The 12,783-nt window shown below is 38.5% G+C and overlaps 1 protein-coding gene across 3 annotated transcripts in view; it reads left to right on the forward strand.

Moving 5' to 3' along the window:
* AGPAT3 (1-acylglycerol-3-phosphate O-acyltransferase 3) overlaps nt 1-12,783 on the forward strand; it is a 96,097-nt gene that overhangs the window by 29,779 nt on the left and 53,535 nt on the right. The window contains exon 1 of one of the 3 annotated variants that reach the window (XM_081326496.1): nt 5,270-5,389. The exons of the other annotated variants lie outside the window; for them this stretch is intronic. The gene's annotated coding sequence lies outside the window, so the exon portion shown is untranslated. Of the gene's footprint in view, nt 1-5,269; nt 5,390-12,783 lie in introns of those variants that run through there. 3 annotated transcript variants of the gene reach the window in all.

Genomic DNA, 12,783 nt, shown 5'->3' on the forward strand with positions numbered 1-12,783 from the left:
TCTCAGAATTGCTCTTTTTCTAGTTGTCCTTGACAAAGTATGTAATTTTTACAGTTTAATTGGGGGGGGGGAGAAATCAGTATAATTAAACTGAATTTTGAAAGAAGGATTTGGAACTTATAAACTAAAGTTCACAAGTTCTAAGAATATACTCATCTTGATTTAAAAGATAAATGTTGAAATCATGTTATAATTCTGAAAGTTGCAGAGCACATGAAATTATGCATTTCCATAGGTATATTTATACTCTGAAAACTTAATTAGAGGGTTTAGTATTGAAAGTCATCAGATGCAGTCCTTCAAACGGAACCAAACTTAGCAAGAGTCTCTGGCCTTTGAAGCTATTTCTGTCACCTTTGGGTTGAAATGTCTAAAACACATGCTGTGAGAGGGAGGAAAAAACAGCAAATTATCTGTCAGCGGGATATGTGGACTCAGTTCTGAAGGAGGGAGGAAGAAGGACATGCAAAGGAAGCAGTCTCTGTACATCCCTTTTCCTAAAGCCATGTAAACCTCCTTTTGGACAGCTTTTACTTCCTGAAGGCATTGCAGATTTTGACAGAACTGGAAAGAAAAGAAGCACGTGGCCAAGCTGCTTTTTTTAAAGTCAGTTAAGGTGAATGTTAGCACTGGAATACTTTAATCAACATAATCAACAACAGCAACAGCTCAGTTTTTCTAATTCTCAAGGAAGAGTAATTGGGTTATCCTGGTTGTTAAGGGAGCTTCTGCTAAGTTCTAATTTCATATCTTACTTTAGCTGTAAATTTGTAAGTGGCCCTTGGTAAGCCATTATCTCACTTGCCTGAGACTTCTTGGAAATAGGTGATTAATAACACTGAGCTAACTTTGCAGGCTAACATAAAATAATTAAGACACATGAAATGCTGGCTCAAGGTTGACTCAGCCTTCCATCCTTCCAAGGTCAGTAAAATGACCCAGGTTGTTGGGGGTAATATGCTGACTCTGTAAAGTGCTTAGAGAAGGCTGTAAAGCACTGTGAAGCGATGTGTAAGTCTAAGTGCTATTGCTATTGCTCTTCTGGGTGGAATATCTGTTTTTCTTGCATCTTTGACAGTTTCCCCTTTCATACCAATCGTGTTCATGTGCTAAAAGTTTAAAGACAAACAATTTTCTAGAGTTTACATATATATATATATATATATGTGTATGTATATATATATATATATATATATATATGTATGTGTGTGTGTGTGTGTATATATATATGCAGTGGGTGGTGAGTGAGGGTGGTGAGTGAGTAGGTGGGTGTCACAGTAGATGGCAGCACTTAACTGAGCTTGGTAGGAAGGGTAAATAGGGTCAGACGTGGTTAGGAGTTTTATGGATGAGACACCACTGGGGAATGGGAAAACATGCTAGAAGAAGACAAAGGTAAGCCACTTCCATATCATTGGCAAGAACACTGTGTTTGTGTGTATTAATATGTATAATTGTGGGTAGCCGTTATGCGAAGACTGTGCTTTATATCTTTATGTATAGTGACGATCTCCATTAACTCAGTATTTTATTTCTGTTATCTTGATGACAATTCTAGAACTTCTAGCAATTGGAGGGGAGGGGTCCGGGCGGGTTCAGCTTTTCATGTGCACCCCAAGGGAGATTGGCAAGCCGACTCCTCCTGGACCTCACCAATTGTGCCATCACAGAGATGGAGAAATGGAGAGCTTGGTGCACCAATTCAGCCTGCCGTGCATGCCACAGGAGAGATTGGGTGGACAGGAAAGCATCTGTGGGCCACGAGGGTCACCCTGGGCAGGGAACTCTCAGGGACGTGGGCAGCCATGGGGCACCCACCTGCCGCTACCAGGGAGCGCTGCCCTGGCTCCTGCACTCAAGGCACCGAGGCAAGCAAACACAGTCAATGTGGGGCTCTCAGTTGCAAATAGGTTTAAAAGATGGCACTAGGCATTGCATATTGATAATCTTTGTGAAGGTTTACTCTTTCAGCTCTTTATGTCTTGAAGGTTCCTTCTAATGCTTGCTCAGGTGTTAGAGTGGTATTACTATTTGCTATTCTTGCTGACAGTATCTCACATTGCTTTTGAAAGCTCTGTTTTCCAAGGAGCATCCTATCTGACAATGAAGAATTCCTGTTTTGACTAACAGGAATGTTCTCAGCTATACGAATGTTCACCATGGTGTTCATTAATTACAGTAGGAAAACAGCCTGAAGGTATGGATTGATGATGCTTGTGGTGTTGAAATAAATAAGTTCCAGAGCTGAAAAAACTGCACTTAAAAATATAAATGTTTTCACGTTTTAGTATTTCCCCCCCCCCCAATTATCGTATTGCATCAGAGTCACTATCCTAGCCTGCAGGAGATAACTTCAGTTTCTTTTAACATATGTTTTGGAAAGATAGCAGACTGCAATTATGATAAATTGTTACTCTGGAAGCTGGTTATCTGCAATAAAATTAAAAATTTCTCCTCAATCAATGCTGCTTCACATACATCTATTTTGTTTCATTAATTAGTTCAAATGTATTTGTTTACTGTTCCAAGCAGTATTTCAGAGCTATTGCTGTATATTTGCTAGAATTTCCTGAGGGTATGCATGGAGATGCTATTTTCATACCCAGTCCCAAGTAATATGGATCTTCTTGGAAATGTTAGTTTCCATATGAAACTACTCCCTCTACTCTCACATTGACAGGATCCTGCTTTCAGGTAGTTGTTGCTGTGGAAAATCTGTCAATCCCATATGCCTTTTGTAAGGCAGGTAGCTTTAGCCTCTGTGAAGTTTTTCATGTTTGGCTATGCATAGGCTATTTTGGCACATATCTTAAAGGCTGGTTATGATTGAAATAAGTTGCATAGGGACTCACTGCTGGAACGTGTATTTAATGTATATAGACTGCAAGATAGTGGTTTTGATTTGGAATGCAGCCAAAAATCAGAAGCATAGAAGCTGTCAAGGTCAGGTCTTGGAGAAAAGGGGAAAGGCGCAATTGCACATGATAAAGCCAGTGAAGTTGGGAAGATGTTGAGTGATAAGGGACTTGCATTTTTAATCCCAAATTTGCTATGGTGAGGCTGGCTGAAAAGTCTCACTTCTGTCTTTGGAGGCTAAAGATATGAAGGGAAGAGTGTGCAGGGGGTGGTGGAGGAAATATCTTAAGGAGTTACTTGCTGGGATATCCTCACCGTTGGATTCAAATATTAAAGATCTTAGCAATGGCTCTGCTAAACTTTTTCACAAGGTGTTTGATTTGGAGGGCCATTGTAGTAACTCTATCACCAGGATTAACCTCAATGTCTCATTTTCTACTTCTAGACATTTGTGATGCTGTCTTTTATTTTTTTTCTATTAAGAAGTAACGACTTAGAACACAAAGCATATTTTAATGTTAAATTGTCCTTATCCTAATTCTTCCTGTGGTAGAATTCACTGGTGATCTCAGAAACGTAAGACTCAGCTCTTCCTTCTCCTTGGGATCTTATTGGCAAGATACATCATTTTTGTTGCTTTTCTGAGCTTTCTTATGACTACCGAATAAATCAACTTTCTTACAGAGCTGCTACTGAAGTTTTATCCTCAGCATCTTTTTCTCCTTCCTTCAGCTTTCTGCAAAAATTTGTTGGCATTTTGAGCTCTGGACTTTTGTCTTCTCTTTTGGATTATTTCAGAACTCCCTTCTTGATCTCCGCCAAAGATTAATGGCAATAACAGTTTGGTTCAACATTTTTCCAAACCAGAACCAAATGAACCACATTATAGCTCAGGGAAAAAGGCACTACCTAATCTATTTTGGATCAGTATTGGCTCATCCTAGGAAGAAAAAGTTTATCGTCTTCATATTCTAGCAGCTTTACTTGTATTAAGTTTAGGAAACCTGTGGCACTCTTGATGTTGCTAAAATACAATTCTGGGTGTTGAAGTTCAGCAACAGGCTTCCCTACTTTAACTTTAGCATGTGTATCATTTCTGGGTTTTCCCTAGACCAGGGATAGGCAACCTTGGCTCTTTTATGTTTCATGGACTTCAACTCCCAGAATTCCTGAGCCATTCTGGGAGTTGAAGTCCATGAGTCATAAAAGAGGCGAGGTTGCCTACCCCTGCCCTAGACCATTTTTCCCCCTTTCTTCTTTGGACTTGCTTTTTTGATCACTACTCCTAGTGTCTGATTCTTTCCAGATTATTGGCATTAATCCACCCCCTGACATATTAAAATAATCTGGCCTGATTTCTGCAATCAGAATGGATAATGATAAACAATCAATAGAAGAACCAGCTAAAGATTGAGAATGGTTGGTAGCAAAGAAAATGGAGCAATAGAGTACAATGGGTTCTTGTCCTCTCGTTGCTTATCTGTCTGGAAATAAGCAGTTCATTGTGAATCTCTGGAGGTCTTTTTCTTTTCCAATTGGAAGAATGACAGAGAGGAGCGAAGGACAATGTCCTTTTCCTTTAATTCTGTAGGCTTGGAAAGACACTGAGAGGTGCCTTGTGTTCTTGCAGTGATGGGTAAGGAAAAAGTCTTGTCTACATTTACCTGAATAAGAGTCTTGAAAGAAAAGAATGCTACACAGGCCCTTAGAAATCTAATCACAGCCATAGAAAACATTGAAAATTAAATTAACTTGTACTTCAGTTAAAATAAGTACACAGACTTCTCCAGGATTGCAGTCCTATGTTTCAGAGAATCCAGTGTGAGTCCATGATCCAAATTGACCAACTCGCCCTACAGAGCATGATGATCATGCTTCAAGTTCTATTACCATTATTTATATTGCAGTCTTTGTAGTTAACAGTCTTCTAATAATGGCAATTTTTTTTCCTTGCCAGATTTCTCTAGCCGCCATTATAGATGGGGATGAAAACTTATTTTAAATACCCATTTGTAAGACTGATGATGAATGTGTATGCATTCCATTTTTAGTTGTATATTTTTTATTTTCAACAACAAATAAAAATACAAACTTGGTTATGAGGACAAGAACAGTTACTTTCAAACTATAGTTTGAGCTGTGGTTATAAATAATGCCTTTTAAAGGTAAGGTAAAGGTAAAGGTTCCCCCGCACATGTGTGCTAGTCGTTTTTGACTCTAGGGGCCGGTGCTCATCTCCGTTTCAAAGCCGAAGAGCCAGCGCTTGTCCGAGGACGTCTCTGTGGTCATGTGGCCGGCATGACTAGACGCCAAAGGCGCACGGAATACTGTTACCTTCCCACCATAGTGGTCCTTATTTTTCTACTTGCATTTTTACGTGCTTTTGAACTGCTAGGTTGGCAGAAGCTGGGACGAGTAACAGGCGCTCACTCTGCTACGCGGCACTCGGGATTCGACCCGCCAAACTGCCGACCTTCTGATCGACAAGCTCAGTGTCCTAACCCACTGAGCCACCGCGTCCCTTTTTTTAAAGGTATGCCCATATAAATTCACCATTTATTTATTGGTTTGTTTGTTTGATATGCTGCCCATCTCACTGATGAGCAACTCTGAGCTGCTTAGATGGTAATTGTGAAGATTTTCATTTTAATTTGAACTGCAGTTGTTTTAATAATGAAAAATCGGAAACATTTCAATAGATGAAATTCTGCTGCTGATTTAATGGGCTTTGAATTATCTTTAATACAAGGATATATAAAAGTACAAAGGAATACCGTATATCATTTTTATGTGAAACAGTGTATATTGTTACGCTTAAAACAAATTTCAAGGCCAGTGTTTTGGTGCAGATACCAAACCTAAATACCCTTTGCTTTCTCTGACTTGGAAAGATGCATAATAAATTTTCCAGGGATTAGGACCAAAGAGAACCCAGAAACGCTCCTCATAAATGTAGGGAAAAATGGTAAATATAGCTTGGGGGGTGGTAAAAAATAATAATTCAGATGAATAAAAACTGATCCTTAGAATATCTTTTCCAACCCAGTGTCCTTCACATGTACTGGATGAAGATACCCCCCACCCCCAATGCCAATGAATAAGGTGGTTGGAGATAACAGGAGTTGTAATCTAACACATCTGGAAGAGCATATAATTGTTGGATGATTATATTTGGATTGGAAACTGGGGAAAGGAAATGTGGTTCATATCTAGCTTTTATTGAGACTGCAATATAAAAGGCCATAAAATATAGATAAGCGCAAACTGTTGTTCTTAACTACTGTTATTCTTCATCTAGTGCTGACAAACTTAGCTTGATGTGTCATTGGCATGTTTTTGGAAAACGTAATCAGTTTCCCACAAATTTTCTTCTGGCTCATGCTTTTGGCCCATATATGGCAGATTTTCTTACTGCTTTCCAGAACATTTTTTTTGTAATACTCTCCGACTATTTATGCACTATTAAGCAATTGTATTTCAGTATTGTTTTCTGGATGGTGCACGGACAGACCCTTGTGTACCACTATTATGCTGAGTTTACAATAGCAATATTAGTACATTAATTCAGATTAGTATGATATCATCACTGTTCTAATCAGGAGAAAAAGCCTCCTCATGGGAAAATCAACAGGACATTATTGCTTTCAATTTAGGCATTTATACTTGGTGTCATATTTACAAAGAAAATTAGTTTGTTTCTCTTAAAGTTTCTCCTTTCAGATATTTTTTCTAAATTCAATGAATTATGATAGCAGCTTTAGTCCTCCGCAAACAAGATACACCAAGATAAGAAAATAGGCACTTTAAACAATGAAATGTCATAAACAGTCCTGGTAAAAATGCCAGAGTGCTAGAAAGAAATGCTTCGGATTAAAAAAAAAAAGTAATACGAGCAGTCCTTGTGTGGGGCCAGAAACTTCCAGTAAAATGTTTATTTGACAACAACTTCTACAGTCATATTTTTTAGAAATCCTGATCCTTGTGTAGACCTGACACAACTTGTTGGGTTATCTGGACTTCACTTGCTAGCATTACTCTTTTTGTCTTGATCCCTGGACTAGATCATGAAGATTATTTTGCTTCCGGATTGTACAGGATTTTTGATCTTGTTTGTTTGTTCACTTTCAGTGTGTTATTTGAGATTGCATGTACCCTCTTTACTCTTTAAATTGCCCCCATGCTCTTTATTGATTTTTGCTGCTGTTGAGCAAGTGAAGATACTTTCCCAATATGTCTAAATGGGCAGGTCACTAACAAAAGGAAAGTAAGGTGGTAAATTACAATGTATGTGAGAATCTTCTAGGACAGGAAAGTGACCAGTCAACATTTTAAATGAATTTAAAGGAATAAAGTGACTTTATATGTGCAAACAATGGATCATTGAATGAAATAACAAAATGAGAAGTGGACACGTGCTTATTAATAGCCATCTCGGACTGCCTCCACACACATATTTATTTGCAGATCCACTTCTTTGTTGGCCATCCTGATGATAGCATCATTTGTGCATGTACAATGTACACAGTCCTTCAGAAGATATGCTGCTTGGGCACTTTGAGGAGGGCTATTATGTATAAACAACAGTACATAGCTTTGGATTAAAGTATATAACAGAATATAGAAGATGCCTCTCAGTCAGTGACTGGTAATGCTTTTTTGGAGTGTGGAGAAGTTGTTATGGCATGTAAAATAGTTGAAGTGGCTAAGCAATATCGATGAGTATATGTTGTTAAAACAGATTGCTAAACCCTTTGAAATGCTATGAAATTTTCACAGAGGGAATGAAGTTATGAAATTTGCCCAATATTATCCCATTAATATATAATTGTAAAAAACATTGTTTTGGATAGTTTGCTTTGCACAAATAATAATTAAATTTTTAAAATGAATCTGGTTTAAGCAAATGAAGCAGCACATAAGAATTCTGATAGTCTCATTGCTTAAAAAAAATAATGAAACTGTAATGCAATCTCAACAGTGGTATCTGTTTCCCATGACGGTGTTCCTTTAATTAACAGAGGTAAACACAATCACAAATAGATCCCTAAAGAACTGTTGTAAAAATAAATATTGCAGTAGAGATTTCTTGCTGCAGCTTGATCTGAGTCTGTGTGATCCTAGTTTAATTAACTTAGAATATACTTGTCCCTTGGTCCTATCCAAGCAATTATATATTCAGGACAGAACATTCATTCTACCAGCCTATTTTCACCAAGAGATTGGGAAATGCCTTTCATTGACATGATTATGAAGCAATGGCAGCGTGTTTAATGGTAAATTGGCTTGGACCACATATGGCCATTAATTAAATAATTATTGTATCAGTGACAGGGATTCTGTGGCCCACCAGGTTGTTGAACTGCACCTCACAGCATTCCTCACTATTGGCCAAGCTGGTTAGAGCTGGGAAAAGGACCTCTGCTTCTCCACCTCATAACTTATTCTGACAAGAACAACCTTTTCGTGTTGGTGCTTTAAGAAAAGGCTTTTTTTGAGAAATTATCTTCCTTTGTTGAGAAAACTACATTGACAGTCAAGCACCATTTATAATTTTTATTGCATTATTTCTATTACTGTTTTTATTTGGGGGAAAAATGTTAAGGTAACAATAGAATAATTGCACAAAACCTTTTAAATAATGTTATTGGAAGTCTTCTACCTGGATAATCTTGTATTTGTAAGGTCCTTGATAAAAAATATTGAAATCGGGAAATATTTCTTGGCTGAGAGAACCATCAGCGTAGTAATTAATATTTCCTGAATTGAACAACTTAGGAAATCAAAATACTGTTTCTCTCTATCAAAATGTAGATGGCCCAAACCAGTCACCGATCCAGATGTTATTAATTGCAGTAAATCATATTGCAAACCAGAAAGGTAGAAAAAAACCATTTTCAATCATAGACAGTCCTTGACTAATGACCACAATTGGGACTAGAATTTGTGTCATAAGTCCTTGTCGTAAGTCTAGTGGGACTTGATTTTACAACAGTTTTTATGGCAGTCGTTAAGCAAATTACAGGTTGTTAAGTCACCGGCATTTTTAGCCGGAAATTTTGCTTTTTTCTGGCAAAAAAAGTTACAGACCACGATTACATGACTGCAGGATACTGTAACTAGTTGTAAATTGGAGCTGGTTACCAGTGCTCAGATTGTGACCATGGAGTGGTGCAATATCATTACTGAGAGTAGAGGTCATAAGTCACTTTTTCTGAGGCTGTCATAACTTTAAACCTTCATTAAATAAATGGCCATAAGTCTAGGTCCTAGGATTATCTGTATTAGCACTGTTTTATTTTTCACCACTTCTACATTTTAATATTTTTGGCAAGGTCACCTTGAACTGTAGAGCACTTTATGAACTATTATATATTTTGAGAGTAAAAGTAATGGTACATTCAAGCTCCCAAACACAGGGAGATTTTTAAGCAAGACTGTCATTAATTCAGAAATATGTCAACAGTTTTTCTATGCAATTTTCAAAAATCTAATTTATTTCTTTACAGTCTAAAACAGAGCCGTTTCCTAGATTGCTGATGCATTTGAAAATGTTTTGAGAAAATATTCAAAGGCAGCATTAACTAAAAAAAGAAGATAAGAATAAGCCAGCTTGCCCATCTGTCTGCTTTGCAAGTCAAGTTGATCTATTTCCAGAACTGGTATAAGGCAATAATGCCAGCTAATAGGGACAGGTGCATCTTTTGATCTTTGGCATTTACCATGTTAATGAAAATGACATGCAAATTGCACTAATCTATAGTTCATGAGATATTCCTAACCATAGCGTTTGGCATCGAGCAAGACGATCACATCTGCATTAAAGGATTATGATACTGGATTATATTACATAAAAAAGAGTAGTTTAAGTGATAATACTTAAAAATACTTTAAAAACTACTGGAAAGCTATTGTGCTACAAGAGACAGAAATAATATATTAACAGTTGCACACTGTTGTGCAAGTGCAAGCTGCAAGCTGTGAATTAAGAGGGAGTGCAGAGCAGAAAGGTAGCTGATTTTCTGGTTGGTTCTCCATAACTCATAACTGAATCATAACTAAAAATCTAAAACAGCAGTAGTAGAGTCAGGGCAAGTGCGTCTGAAATTATGATTTCATTTTAATTCAGAATGTCTGAACACTTATTTTGCAGCTGTCTTTTGCAGAACTCTCTTCAAACTTGGATACTGGACTATCTGTAAACAAATCACTAGTCTACAAGGACAGATTACTTATCTAGGGTCTGTAATCTGTGCTCTTCAGGCAGAGATTAGGTCTCCAGTTCAGCCCTTCTGCTCTATTGAGCTGCCGCGCTATCAACCCCCTCTACCACAAAGATTCTGCAGGAGAAGGGCAGTATGGACAACCGTGGGATCTGGCAGGGTGAAAGCTGTGAAACATAAAATACAAAACTTTTGCTGTGTCCCTGCATAAGAGATATAGTACCCTTGCTGACCTTATTAGGGACACTAAGGAGACAGGTCAAAGTAGTTGGGATGATGATAACTCAAATAAGCAGGGGATTGTCGTCCAGGATGAAGAACTTGTCTTGGACAGGGGAAAGTGTGAATCAGGTATTACACATCAGTCATTCAAGAAGAGCAAGGCATCCAGAAAGAGAAGCCACCTTCTGGTTGGTGATTCAATTATAAGGGATGTAAATTTAGGAAAGGATACTGAGGTTTTGAAAGAGATCAGGTGTCTTCCAGATGCTACTTCCAGAAGGGACAAGAAGCGTATTTTTAAGATAGTCAAGAATGCCAGCAAGGAGTGTGGTGTGGATGCTACTGTACATCTTGGAACTAAAGATCGGTCCCAAAAAGATGTGCTCTCTGTGCAGAATGATTTCCAGAGCTTGGGGCAGGAACTTAGCATGATAGGCTGTAGGCTTACTTTTTCAGAGGTTTTACTAGTGTATAAGGAGCAAAATGGAAAGGCCAGCATATAGCAGAATTCAAAATGTGGCTAAAGGAGTGGTGTGAAGGGAAAGGCTTTGGTTATATTAGTCACGATGTCTCCAGTTGGTCCAATGAAAAAGCATACAAAAGAGATGGTTTGCATCCATCAAAGAAAGGGATTGAGTTACTTGGCAATAAAGTCACAGATTTTCTGGAGAAATATTTAAACTAAACAACAGGGACAGTGAATTAATTGATAGAGAACATCCCTGTCTCTGGCAATCTAAAAATGATAGGGTTATCAGTGCATGTAACATAGATGTGTGTGTGTACAAGAATATCAACCTTGCTCTCAAGCAAAATCAAGCTTATAATAGCGGGTTCCACACAAAGTGCGCTAATCAAACAGGTGGTAAGAAAACAGGGGAACTCAGGCACCACACAGGTTATGTAGAAAGTAAACAGAGGGTTAGTCAAGGACTCAAATGTCTATACACCAACACACAGAGCATGAGCAACAAACAGGGTGAATTAGAAATGCAAGTAAATGAGGGCAGATATGATATTGTTCCCCTTCATGGATTACTGCCTTGTCGTGGCGAAGGGGCTTGTGTAATTCAATGAAGCTATGAGCTATGTTGTGCAGGGCCACCCAAGACGGAAAGGTCATAGTAGAGAGTTCTGACAAAACGTGATCCACTGGAGAAGGAAATGACAACCCACTCCAGTATCTTTGCCATGAAAACCCTATGGACAGTACCAAAAGGCAAAACGATATGATGCTGGAAGATGAGCCCCTCAGGTTGGAAGGTGTCCAATATGCTACTGGGGAAGAGGAGAGGGCTAGTACTAGTAGTGCCAGAAAGAATGAAGCGACTGGGCCAAAGCTGAAAGGACACTCAGCTGTGGATGTGTCTGTTGGTGAAAGGAAGTCCGATGCTGTATGCTCTGCACCCAAAGATGGAGAAGCTCTATACAGTCAGTAAAAACAAGACCAGGAGCTGACTGTGGCTCAGACCATGAGCTTCTCGTTGCAAAGTTTAGGCTTAAATTAAAGAAAGTAGGGAAAAGCACTAGGCCACTCAGGTATGAATTAAATCATATCCCTGTTGAATATACAGTAGAGGTGACAAATAGATTTAAGGAATTAGATCTGATAGAGTGCCTGAAGAACTATGGACGGAGGTTCGCAACATTGTACAACAGGTAGCAGCCAAACCCATCCCAAAGAAAAAGAAATGCAAGAAAGCAAAATGGTTGTCTGAGGAAGCTTTTCAAATAGCTGAGGAAAGAAGGGAAGTGAAAGGCAAAGGAGAATAAGAAAGATACGCCCAATTGAATGCAGAATTCCAGAGAATAGCTAGAAGAGATAAGAATGCCTTCTTAAATGAACAGTGCAAAGAAATAGAAGAAAACAATAGAATAGGGAGGACCAGAGATCTTTTCAAGAAAATTGGAGAGATGAAGGGAATGTTTAATGCAAAAATGGGCATGATAAAGAACCAAAGTGGCAGGGACCTAACAGAGGCAGAAGAGATTAAGAAGAGGTGGCAAAATTACACAGAAGAACTATACAAGAATGAGCTTAACGTCCCTGATAATCACAATGAGGTGGTCACTGACCTCTAGCCAGACATCCTAGAATGTGAAGTAAAGTGGGCCTTAGAAAAGCTGAGCCACAACAAAGCAAGTGGAGGTGACAGTATTCCAGCTGAGCTATTCAAAATCTTAAAAGACGATGCAGTAAAAGTGCTACACTCAATTTGCCAGCAAATTTGGAAAACTCAACAGTGGCCACAGGATTGGAAAAGATCAGTTTACATTCCAATTCCAAAGAAAGGCAGTGCCAAAGAATGTTCGAACTATCGCACCATTGCACTCATTTCTCATGATAGTAAAGGTATGCTTAAAATCCTACAAGCTAGACTCCAGCAGTATGTGGATCGAGAACTACCAGAAGTACAGGCAGGATTTCGAAGAGGCAGAAGAACTAGAGATCAAATTGCCAGCATATGCTGGATCATGGAGAAAG

Source organism: Vipera berus (genome assembly GCF_964194415.1).
Source record: "Vipera berus genome assembly, chromosome: 4".
Taxonomy (NCBI): domain Eukaryota; kingdom Metazoa; phylum Chordata; class Lepidosauria; order Squamata; family Viperidae; genus Vipera; species Vipera berus.